Genomic DNA, 9,850 nt, shown 5'->3' with positions numbered 1-9,850 from the left:
CATGAAAATGAGGAGAGCTCACTGGTGCTAGAGTAACCCCGAAAAATTCCAAGCATAAAATAATCCAATAACCTTCTATTCTCTAACAACAAGATAATGCAAGAATCAAAGCTCAAACATGCTCATTTACCACAAGCACTAGATTCCCCTAGCAAGGATGAAGAAAACAAGGAGAAAACAAGAAAGAATATAGTGTTTACCTTGCTAGCTTCAAGAAAGAAGGAGGAAGGAAAGATGGAGCTTCAAGCTATCAAGGGAAGGATTTTTCATTTCTCCTTCTTCTTCGAGAAAAAAGCAAAGAAGTAATGAAAGGAAAAGCATGGCTTTAAAAGACAAGGCATGCATTTGAATTGACAAGGCATGGCTTTGAAATAACAAGGCATGGTTGGGGATATGAAAAAAGAACGGACATAAAAAAAGACCAAATTGCCCTTCTAACTCCCAAGTATGCAAAAAATATTAAAAAAAGATTAGGGTTAAAAAAAATAGGACAAGGTACAACATTCAAAGCCGTCAAGGTACTCATGTCCTTGATGTTGACCCATCGATCCACTGTGTGGTGACCCCAGCTTCCCGATGAATATCCAGTCAGGGTTGTACACTCCACCTAAACTGGACCAAATAAGTCTGCCGGTCTTCCACACTACCTCAATAGGATGGTTGTAGAAACCACCTACTTAAGTAGGATATCATCAACCAAGTAATACAAACATGCATCTCACAATGAGAAGTTCATAACCAGGACAATAATCAATAATAAAATTTCTGTCACTTCCCCACGGAAATGATGAATGCGAATCATAACCAAAGTTTTGCAAATCTAAACAATTCATAACTGACAAAGAAAATATCATACTAAAATTATTTCCCTTGAACAGCAACATTTTTCAAGTACGAAACATCAATAAATAAACTCATTTTAAGTCAATCAAAACCTCGATTTAAGTATAAAAGATAATAAAACTTAGCTTAAACGATAAAATATAATTATACGTATTCTCCCAAAAGAATTATGCATAAGCAATCCCACTCACAACTTAGATGATTTCATTTCCCAAGCACTAATCCTCTGCTAGTTCCTTACCTCGAACCAAAGCTGCACCTCCTTGCCAAAGCACAACAAAACACCAACAAGAATTAGCAAAATAAATCAAACAATGAAACCCTAAGTCTCTCTAACAAACAACCCTAAATCGATCCTAGGGTTGGCTCAAAGTTAGGTCTAAAGGTTACCAATGAATTCCTAAGGGTTTGAGTTTCAATCTAATCCAAAGAAACCAAAGAAACAACTAAAGCTTATCGGTGCTACAGTTTTTCTACAATAAAACTGACCATAACACAAAAAGTTTTCTCCCGATTTATAACATCTAACCAAGAAAATTCTTTACAAACATTCACAAAAATGAATAACAAGAACAAGGGCTTCAATTTAAGCCTAAAATCCTCACATATCATTCAAAACCTAGGATTTTCAAACAATTCAAAAACAATGAAACTACTAACAAAATACAGAGTGAAAGCTTGGATCAAAGCTCCTAGAATACTTACCAACAAGGAAGGAAGAGATTTCTAATTGAAGTTTACCGAAATTGGGTCATCAAAAAAAAAATTCCAAGGTTGAGGTGTTCGGCTGAAAGAAATAAAGAAAGAGGAAGAAGGAAAGAAGAAGAAATTAATGAAGAATTCAGGCTGCTACGGTAACAGGCTGCTATAGTGTTGAGTTGAAAAAACTACAGTAAAAATTGGTTATAACATTCTACCCCTGAAGAAAATTTCACCCTCGAAATTTCCTTCTTACTTAACAAAAGAACTCTCTGACCCTGAATCTATCAATACACATGCACCAAGCTGAAAGATAGACATTGTACCTATAATCATGTCTGGTTCACAATTAGGCTCTTCATTGGTCAGGGTGAAAATCCTAGTTTAAGATATGGTCTGCGAGGATGGTCCTCCTGATTATGGGATGTTACCGGCAGCTACGGATTTGGTAGTGGTGGCATGTGTCTGAGCTGCAAGCTAGGTACCCCTAAACTAATCAGAACGGCCTGGAACAGGCGTTGGGGTAGGATCAACATGGCTCAACCCTGGACATGCTGACCTGATGTGACCTCTCTGACCACAATAATAACATCTTTGCAGCTCTGGACACCCCCTCCATTAAACCTATGGCAATTCAAGCACTATCGCTTAGTCCCCGCTAATCTAGTATTTGTCACACTGTCGAAAGGTTCTAAACTTTGCTGTCCACTTGATTGGCTCAGAGAAGACCTAAAGAAACTAGTGGAAGATGCACCTGCAAATGAACTCTTACTTATGATCTTCTTGGAGTACTGACCCATGTATGTACCTCTTCTCTTAGCCAAGTTCTCCTGGACTCGTTTGCCTCCTTGAACCAATTTTTCAGCCCAAAGAGCCAATTGCATTACCACCTTGAAGCTCTGATTCCCTGTAACTGCCATCCTCTCCTCGAAGTTGAGATTCAACCCTACCTCAAACTTTGAACACAATACCTCCTCAAAACCCAAAAAGTCAGGTACGAAGTTTGCTAAGTCCTTTAACTTTATCTCATATTCTGTCACAGATCTGCCACCCTAGATTAGCTGCATGAAATAATGTCTCTTCTGATCTCTGTGGAAGCGAGTGTAGTACTCCTCGTCGAACTCCTGCTGGAATAATGACCAAGTCAACGTAGTATAGGAACAACTCTTTAGACTCTTCCGCCAAACATTAGCTCTACCCTCAAGAAATCTTATGGCAACCTTGAGCCTTAGCTCATCATCGAGAACCATGTCGTCAAAAGTAGCTATCACCTTCTTTCGCTACTTTTTAGCAAACATAGCATCACTCATGCCATCAAAAGTACCACAGCCTAACTGTCGAGCTTCCTTCAAGAGCTTGGACAAAATCAAACTCTGACTGGACCTACTATCCTGTGCAAGAGCTTGGGGAATTGACTGCATTAAAGGCGGTACTAAAGTAGGCAACTGGACAGTCCAGTAATTCAAGAAATCTCTATACTCATGATAAGTCGGCTATCTTTCTGACTGTCCCAATAGGCTTTGAAAGTTTGCATTACCTTTAGGGACGGAGCTAACTCAGGCATTGGGGCATAACTCAGGTGCACCTAGAACATGCACTGATGATGCTATTGTAAGATCAGGCCTCGAAGTGGCTCCCTACGTAGGTGGCGAAGGAGAGGACGATGGTGATGGCCTTCCACGCTGTCCATCTCTCAACTGTGCAGAAATAGGCTCAACAGTAGGAGAAATAGCTCCACTGCATATACTTGGGCACTGTACTGGCATTTTCACTGAAAAAGACACCAAAACAAACTTTAGAATCAAATCCTATGTGCAACAGTGCTACATGCTCAACTCTAATTATATCCACTAGCTACAACATAAGACAATCAGAGACAAGGATAGAGGACAATTATTAGTCTAAACCAATAACTCTTATATCAATAAAATTGTCATGCCTTGACCCGCAGGACCCGGGACCTGATAACCGCCCTGACAACTGATGAGGGATGACAAAATACCTGGAATCAACAACCCTAAGTAGAGTATGCAAAATAGGAAGGTCAAAGCTAAGCAAGGTAAACATCAACAACATCACCTAATAGCAGAGTTAGGAAATGTAATGATCATAAATACCACGAAGTTTCCAAGAGATTACACAAACATATAAGCCATGCATCAAGATTTTTAAACACACTAATGGATCCATGCCCTAATACAACATACAATGCTCAAGGATAGCATACATGAACTTGGTACTGATTGAAAATAGACAATGGATGCCCAGCACACTGCTTCACTACCGCACTATTGCCTGCAATAGCCTGGGAAGAGGAAAAGGAGTGAGTAACCTAATTCACTCAGTGAGTGGGTTAGTACAATACTACAAGAATACAGCAAAATACACGATATAACTCACCAAAATAATGCTATACTAATAATACAAATAGTTTAGAACATAAATACACATACCAGTAATCATCAATATAATATAACAAAAGATAGTATCAAGAAAGGCTTTTGACCCAACTAGTGTTTTACAACAACAAATCCACGAAATACCAAACACAGGGTTTATACTATAAAACAAGTTAAACATCAAACCAAGATTTTATAATAATGCAAATAGATTAGAACAGTTTCACACACACACACACACACACACACACACATATATATATACATATAACAAACTATATAATACGAGTCTCAAAATCCATAAAATACAATACTTACCGCCAAAACCACAAATTTAATATGACACTACAAAAGAAACGCAACATGGTCTAGAAACCTCCCTAAACCTTCACCGTGGCCGCAGCTAGATTCAGAGCCATCAAGGTATACGGATAGGACTTACGGCCATAAGTGTTTCCGTAAGGTTCACGACCTATCTTCTCCGGCTCCTTATGTCCTTATGCCCGTAAGCATCTAGGTATAAATAGACCTTATGAGGATTTTATGGCATCTTTTATCTTATTTTCAAAGCTCTTTTTTAGGCGAGATTAGGGAAGAAAGGAGACGGATCTCCAGGGCTCTATAGGCTATTTAAGGAGGAGATTCGGATCCACATTCAATGGGAAGTTGATTATAGTTTTCAAGCCTATCTTGGTGGTATTTGTGGAGAGTTTTTTGGAGTTTTCTGGCGATCTATCTCCGGCATGATTGAGAAGGGGGTTCCTATGCTTTTATTCATTCTCATTGTGAATTATATCTTAGATAATTGCCCTCCATTAATGGAGGGATAATTTGTTATATGCTTGGGCATAGTTGAACTCTAAGGTTTATATTTTGGCATTGGTTATTAGATTCATGTGATTTAATTATTTTCTTTATTGCAATCCATTATATTTGAATCTAATTGCATGTTTGAATGATTGATTTCTATTATGGCGAAAATCCTAATTATCATACTTATTGTGCTTTGTGACGAGAAAAAATTTCTACTTAGTATAGATATACTGTGATTAGAGGGAATTGTGAGTAAGCTTAGATATATGGTACTTTGTAGACCGTCTTCCTCAATTCTCCCAAGTAAGTTAGTGAGTAACTTCATGCTTTTTGCAATCATGTGGAATAGATTTTAGGAGAAATAACATTTTTATTCTGTATTTAGATTAGGGGTAATCTATCTTCCCAAGGGAGATTATCTGCTCAAGAGATCATCATTAGCTCACGGTGAGGTTTTATATAGTGTTAATGTGATTGTGTGAATGTCTTTATCAGCTCTACACCGATTCAGTTACTCTCGCCCTCGAAATGGGGGTTTAGTATAATTCTGGAAGCCTCTCAGTTAAAGTAGGATTTCATACATAGACAACTTTTGTCATGTACTTCATAACTCTAGAGGGATGCTATGCCCAAACATCGTTTCTTCCCCTGATTTCTCCCCTGCTTTTTATAGTATTTCTTGCTTTTTTTTTCTCTGATTTACACACTTATCACTTTCTTAATTAGGTCATCTTTTCGGAATTAAGGCTATTACTAGTATTCACTCTTTTCCCTATAGACCAACACTTTGCTTTACGCACACTACTATTATGTGATCGGCACATATACTTGCATTTCTATCAATGATATTTTAAATATACTATAGATAATAGATTTTGTTGTACTCACCAAGAAGTACTAAATATATGATGTCATACGAGAGAGTATGAGCAAACATTGATGATAAGTGTATAATGTTTATATATTTTATATCAATTTGTACACTAAATTGGCATGTATTAAACCATAATATGGAATTCGATGTTAAATATTGTGTGTTTTGTATTAAAAGGATTAGGGCAGTACTTAAAGATGAGGGAGAGCCAAAGAAAGCATTTTGAGACTTAAAACAATGAAGTTGGAGCTATCTCGGCAACATTAGAACAAGAACAAGGCAAACTGGGTAGTTTATGGGCAGCTTACGATCGTCTTTATTGCCGTAAGTCAATTCCAGAAGACTTTACAGGCATGCTTATACCCGTAAAGGGGGATTCAGAGTCAAGTCGGAGGACCTTACAGGCAAGGCTTACACCCTTAAGGATCATCTAGAGGAGCTTACGACCACAACATATACCCGTAAGGGCGGTTGCAAGAAGCAGAACAGTGAAGCTTACGGTCCAGTGCTTACAGCCGTAAGCTGAACTGCAACACAAACAGAAGACCTTACAGACAGGTCTTACAACCGTAAATCATCCCATAAGGCTCATGACAATTTTCTCCAGCTCCCTTACGACCTAGTCCTTACACCCGTAAGCAATCAGGTATAAATAAAACTTATGAGGATTTCTAGAGCATTCTCTATTCTATCTTTTTATTTTTATTTTTTGGGGCGACTCTTGGAGACGAGGTTGAGGAAGAAAAAGACCAAATCTCCAGCACTTTAAGGGTGATTTGGAGAGGGATTTGGTCATACATTCAAGGGAATTGAAGATCGTAGCGGTCGAGTTTATCTTGATGGCGTGTGTGGAACTTCTTCGATGACTCTTCATCCTATGGACTAAAAAGGGGGCTTTCATGGATCTCATGTTTTCCTCTATTCTTTCTATTTTGAATGCTAGCCTTCCATTAATGGAGCGCTAATTTGTAGATGTTTGGGCATAGTTAAACTCTAGGGTTTATTTCTTTTAACTTTGGTTGTTGGATCTTTAATGCCTTAATTGATTTCTTATTTGCAATCATATCTATTTGAGTCTAATTGTGTGAATGAATGCTTAGTTGCTAACGAGGCGAAATCCCTAGCTATCATCCCTTGTATTGCTACATGACGAGAAGAAATTCCCACATAGCATAGACTTGCTACAATTTGAGAGGATAGTGGGTACACCTCTGGTTAGGGTATCAATGAGACTTTATTTCCCACAATTCTTCCGAATAAATTGATGATAATTTCTAAGCTCTTTGCAATAATATGGAGCTGATTTTAGGAGAAATCGCATTTCTATTCTGTATTCAGATTAGGGATAGTCTCTCTTCAGGGGGAGATTATTATTAGTCAACAATAAGATTTTATAGAGTGTTAATGTGATTGTGTGGATGTCTGTATCAGCTCCGCACCTATTCAGTTACACTTCGCTTGAGAAATTGGGGTTTTGTATATTTCTAGAAACCTTTCAGGTTAAATAAGATTGCATGTTTAGACAACCATTGTCTTGTGCTTCATAACCTTAAAGGAATGCTATGCCTGGACATCGCTTTCTTCCTTGATTTCTCTCATGTTATTTTTCTTACTTTCTTGTTTTTATTTGCTCTTGTTCACACATAAATCACTTCATTATTTAGGCTATTTTTCAAATCTAGAGTCATTACTAGTACTCACTTTCTATCCTGTGGATCGACACTCTACACTTACTCACACTTTATTACATGATCAGTACGTACACTTGTGTCCCTATCAATTGAACCTAATACATCCATGACAAGCACAAAAAGGAGTGGAAAGAAATGATCTCCCTAACATAACTTCTCGAAACCTATTAATTAAGATTCTTACTTAGGAGGCTTATAGTGGTCATAACCTGACCCACCCAGTAAAATCCTAAGCTGAACGTATACAATAAGTAGGTCATGAACTCCCAATCCACTATTCAAGTCTTTAGAGAAGTCTAATTTGATGATTTTTTTGGGGGACCTTCCTTTATAGAAGGCTAAGATTAGCTCATTCGCTGTGACAATATTGTCACCAATGCTCCTCCTTTTGTAAAGGTTGATTTTCTAATGTCCACAAGGAAGCTCAGGAACCTGCTGAGTCACAAAGCTAGGATTTTAGAGATTATCTTGAGGAACAAATTTTTAAATTGATAGGGCAAAAATCCATGGCGCATTCAAGGGTACTTGTCTTTGGAATATGGGCAATGTTAACCTATTTAATTCTCTCCAAAATTGTTTAACCCCAAAAGAAGTCATCTAAAAGCTTGATGACATCATCACTAACAAAGTCATAGTGTTTCCAAAAAAATAGAAACAAGAAGCCATCAGGTCCAAGGGCCTTATCTGGACCTCGCTTAAAAGTAGTTATTTTTATTTTTCTCCTAAGTCAAAAGGGGCTTCTTGCATATAAAATTCAATTATAGCCTTGTGTTATAGCAATTTGGTCCAATTAAATTTGAAGCGAAACTGCCACCTAAATCCAAATTGAGAGCAAAATTAGGAGCGGAACATTTCTCCAATTCTGTCATGCTCTTCGATGATATTTATCCCCAACATAATGTTGGGGATGAAATTTCAATTTCGACGTTGATTGGCTACTGCATGAAAGATTCTCTTATTCTCACCTTCTTCCTTAATTTAGATCAAACATATAGGCTTCTTCTAGTTATTTTCTTCATGTTATAACACGGATCCTAGGTCCGTTCTAAGTACATTGTCCTGCATCTACTCATACGTGGTCAAAAGCCTAGATTCCTTGACAACCTCCAAGGATTCTAAAGTATATAAAATTGCCGATTTACATAACTTAATGGATCCAAAACTATGCCTAGCCTAGGGTTGTAATCTCTCCTTAAGTTTGCTTGGATGAGGTGAAGAAAGGTTTTGTAAAGTAAGGTAAAGTAGGGTAAAACAAGGTAAAGTAATGTAAAAGGAGGCTTTAAGATATACCTTGTTTGGATTGAAGGTAAGATAAATGGAGGTTATCAAACCTTGAAGTGTTTGGATTGAGGGTAATAGAAGGTAAGGTATTATATGAAAATTACTAAAATGCCCTTGAAGCTATAAATTGTATTTTATGTTAATTTTATACAACAATATTATTTTTATTAATTAAATATTTTTATTTAAAAATTACTATTTATTTTATTTTTCACAAACATCAAATCTAATTTGTTATATGAGGCATGCATGTAATTACTTAATTTCAAGAGGGGTATTTTCATCATAGAAAAAGTTCAACCCTCCAAAACCCCCAATTTGGAGGGTTGAAAAAGGGAGTTAAATAGAGGTTTTTCAACCCTCCATTTAACCCCCAACTACCCTACCTTGCATACAATCTTGGATCCAAGTAAGGGTTGATCAATAACCTTCCATTCAATTAAACCCCCAACTACCCTACCTTGCATACATCATGTATGCCCACAACCTTGGTGAGAAACTTTGTGCCATCACTCTCGAAGTAGCTTGAGAAAACCATTAGCTGAGTACCACGCAAGCTCAAATTGGAACTTAAGAGGTCTGGAGATGTGAGAGGCTGACTCTAGTCTCATGACAGAGTGATCATATTCGAATTTGGGGGACAAGTCTAATCATTTTACTTACATAGTATTTGCATAACTAATCTGGTTATCATAAATATATATTATTTTATAAAACATACTAAATCCATCGCTAAAAACGTTTTTTTTAGAGCACATCTAAAACCATACAAATGAATATTTTTTAACAAAACATTAAATATTTGTAATAAAAATTATTTTCATCACAAATTGAAATAATAATATTTTTTAGATCATATTTGTGAGGGTCATTTTGTTGAAAAAAAAGAGTTAACAAAGTATTCAAAGTCTAGTAAAAAATTAACTGCAAAAATCAAGTTCTTCAAAAATAATATTTCCTCACCAAAAAGATATATTTGTGAGAATATTAAGTGTTTTTACAACAAAAAATTGTAGGCCTAACGGATTTCCAATGCATTTTTTTAAACATTTTTGGGAAACAATTAAAGCGGGCATATTTAAACTATGTGATGACTTCTACAGTGGCAGCGCTAACTTGGAAAGGATTAACTGGGCCAGCATTGCTCTCATCCCCAAGGTTGATTCCCCTAAATTTGCTGGACATTATAGGCCTATCAGCCTAATCAATTCGCCCTTAAAAATCATTTCCAAGCTTTTGGCAACACGTTT

Source organism: Dioscorea cayenensis, chromosome 18 (assembly GCF_009730915.1).
Source record: "Dioscorea cayenensis subsp. rotundata cultivar TDr96_F1 chromosome 18, TDr96_F1_v2_PseudoChromosome.rev07_lg8_w22 25.fasta, whole genome shotgun sequence".
In the NCBI taxonomy this organism is placed as follows: Eukaryota; Viridiplantae; Streptophyta; class Magnoliopsida; order Dioscoreales; family Dioscoreaceae; genus Dioscorea; species Dioscorea cayenensis.
This window is presented reverse-complemented; position numbering follows the sequence as displayed.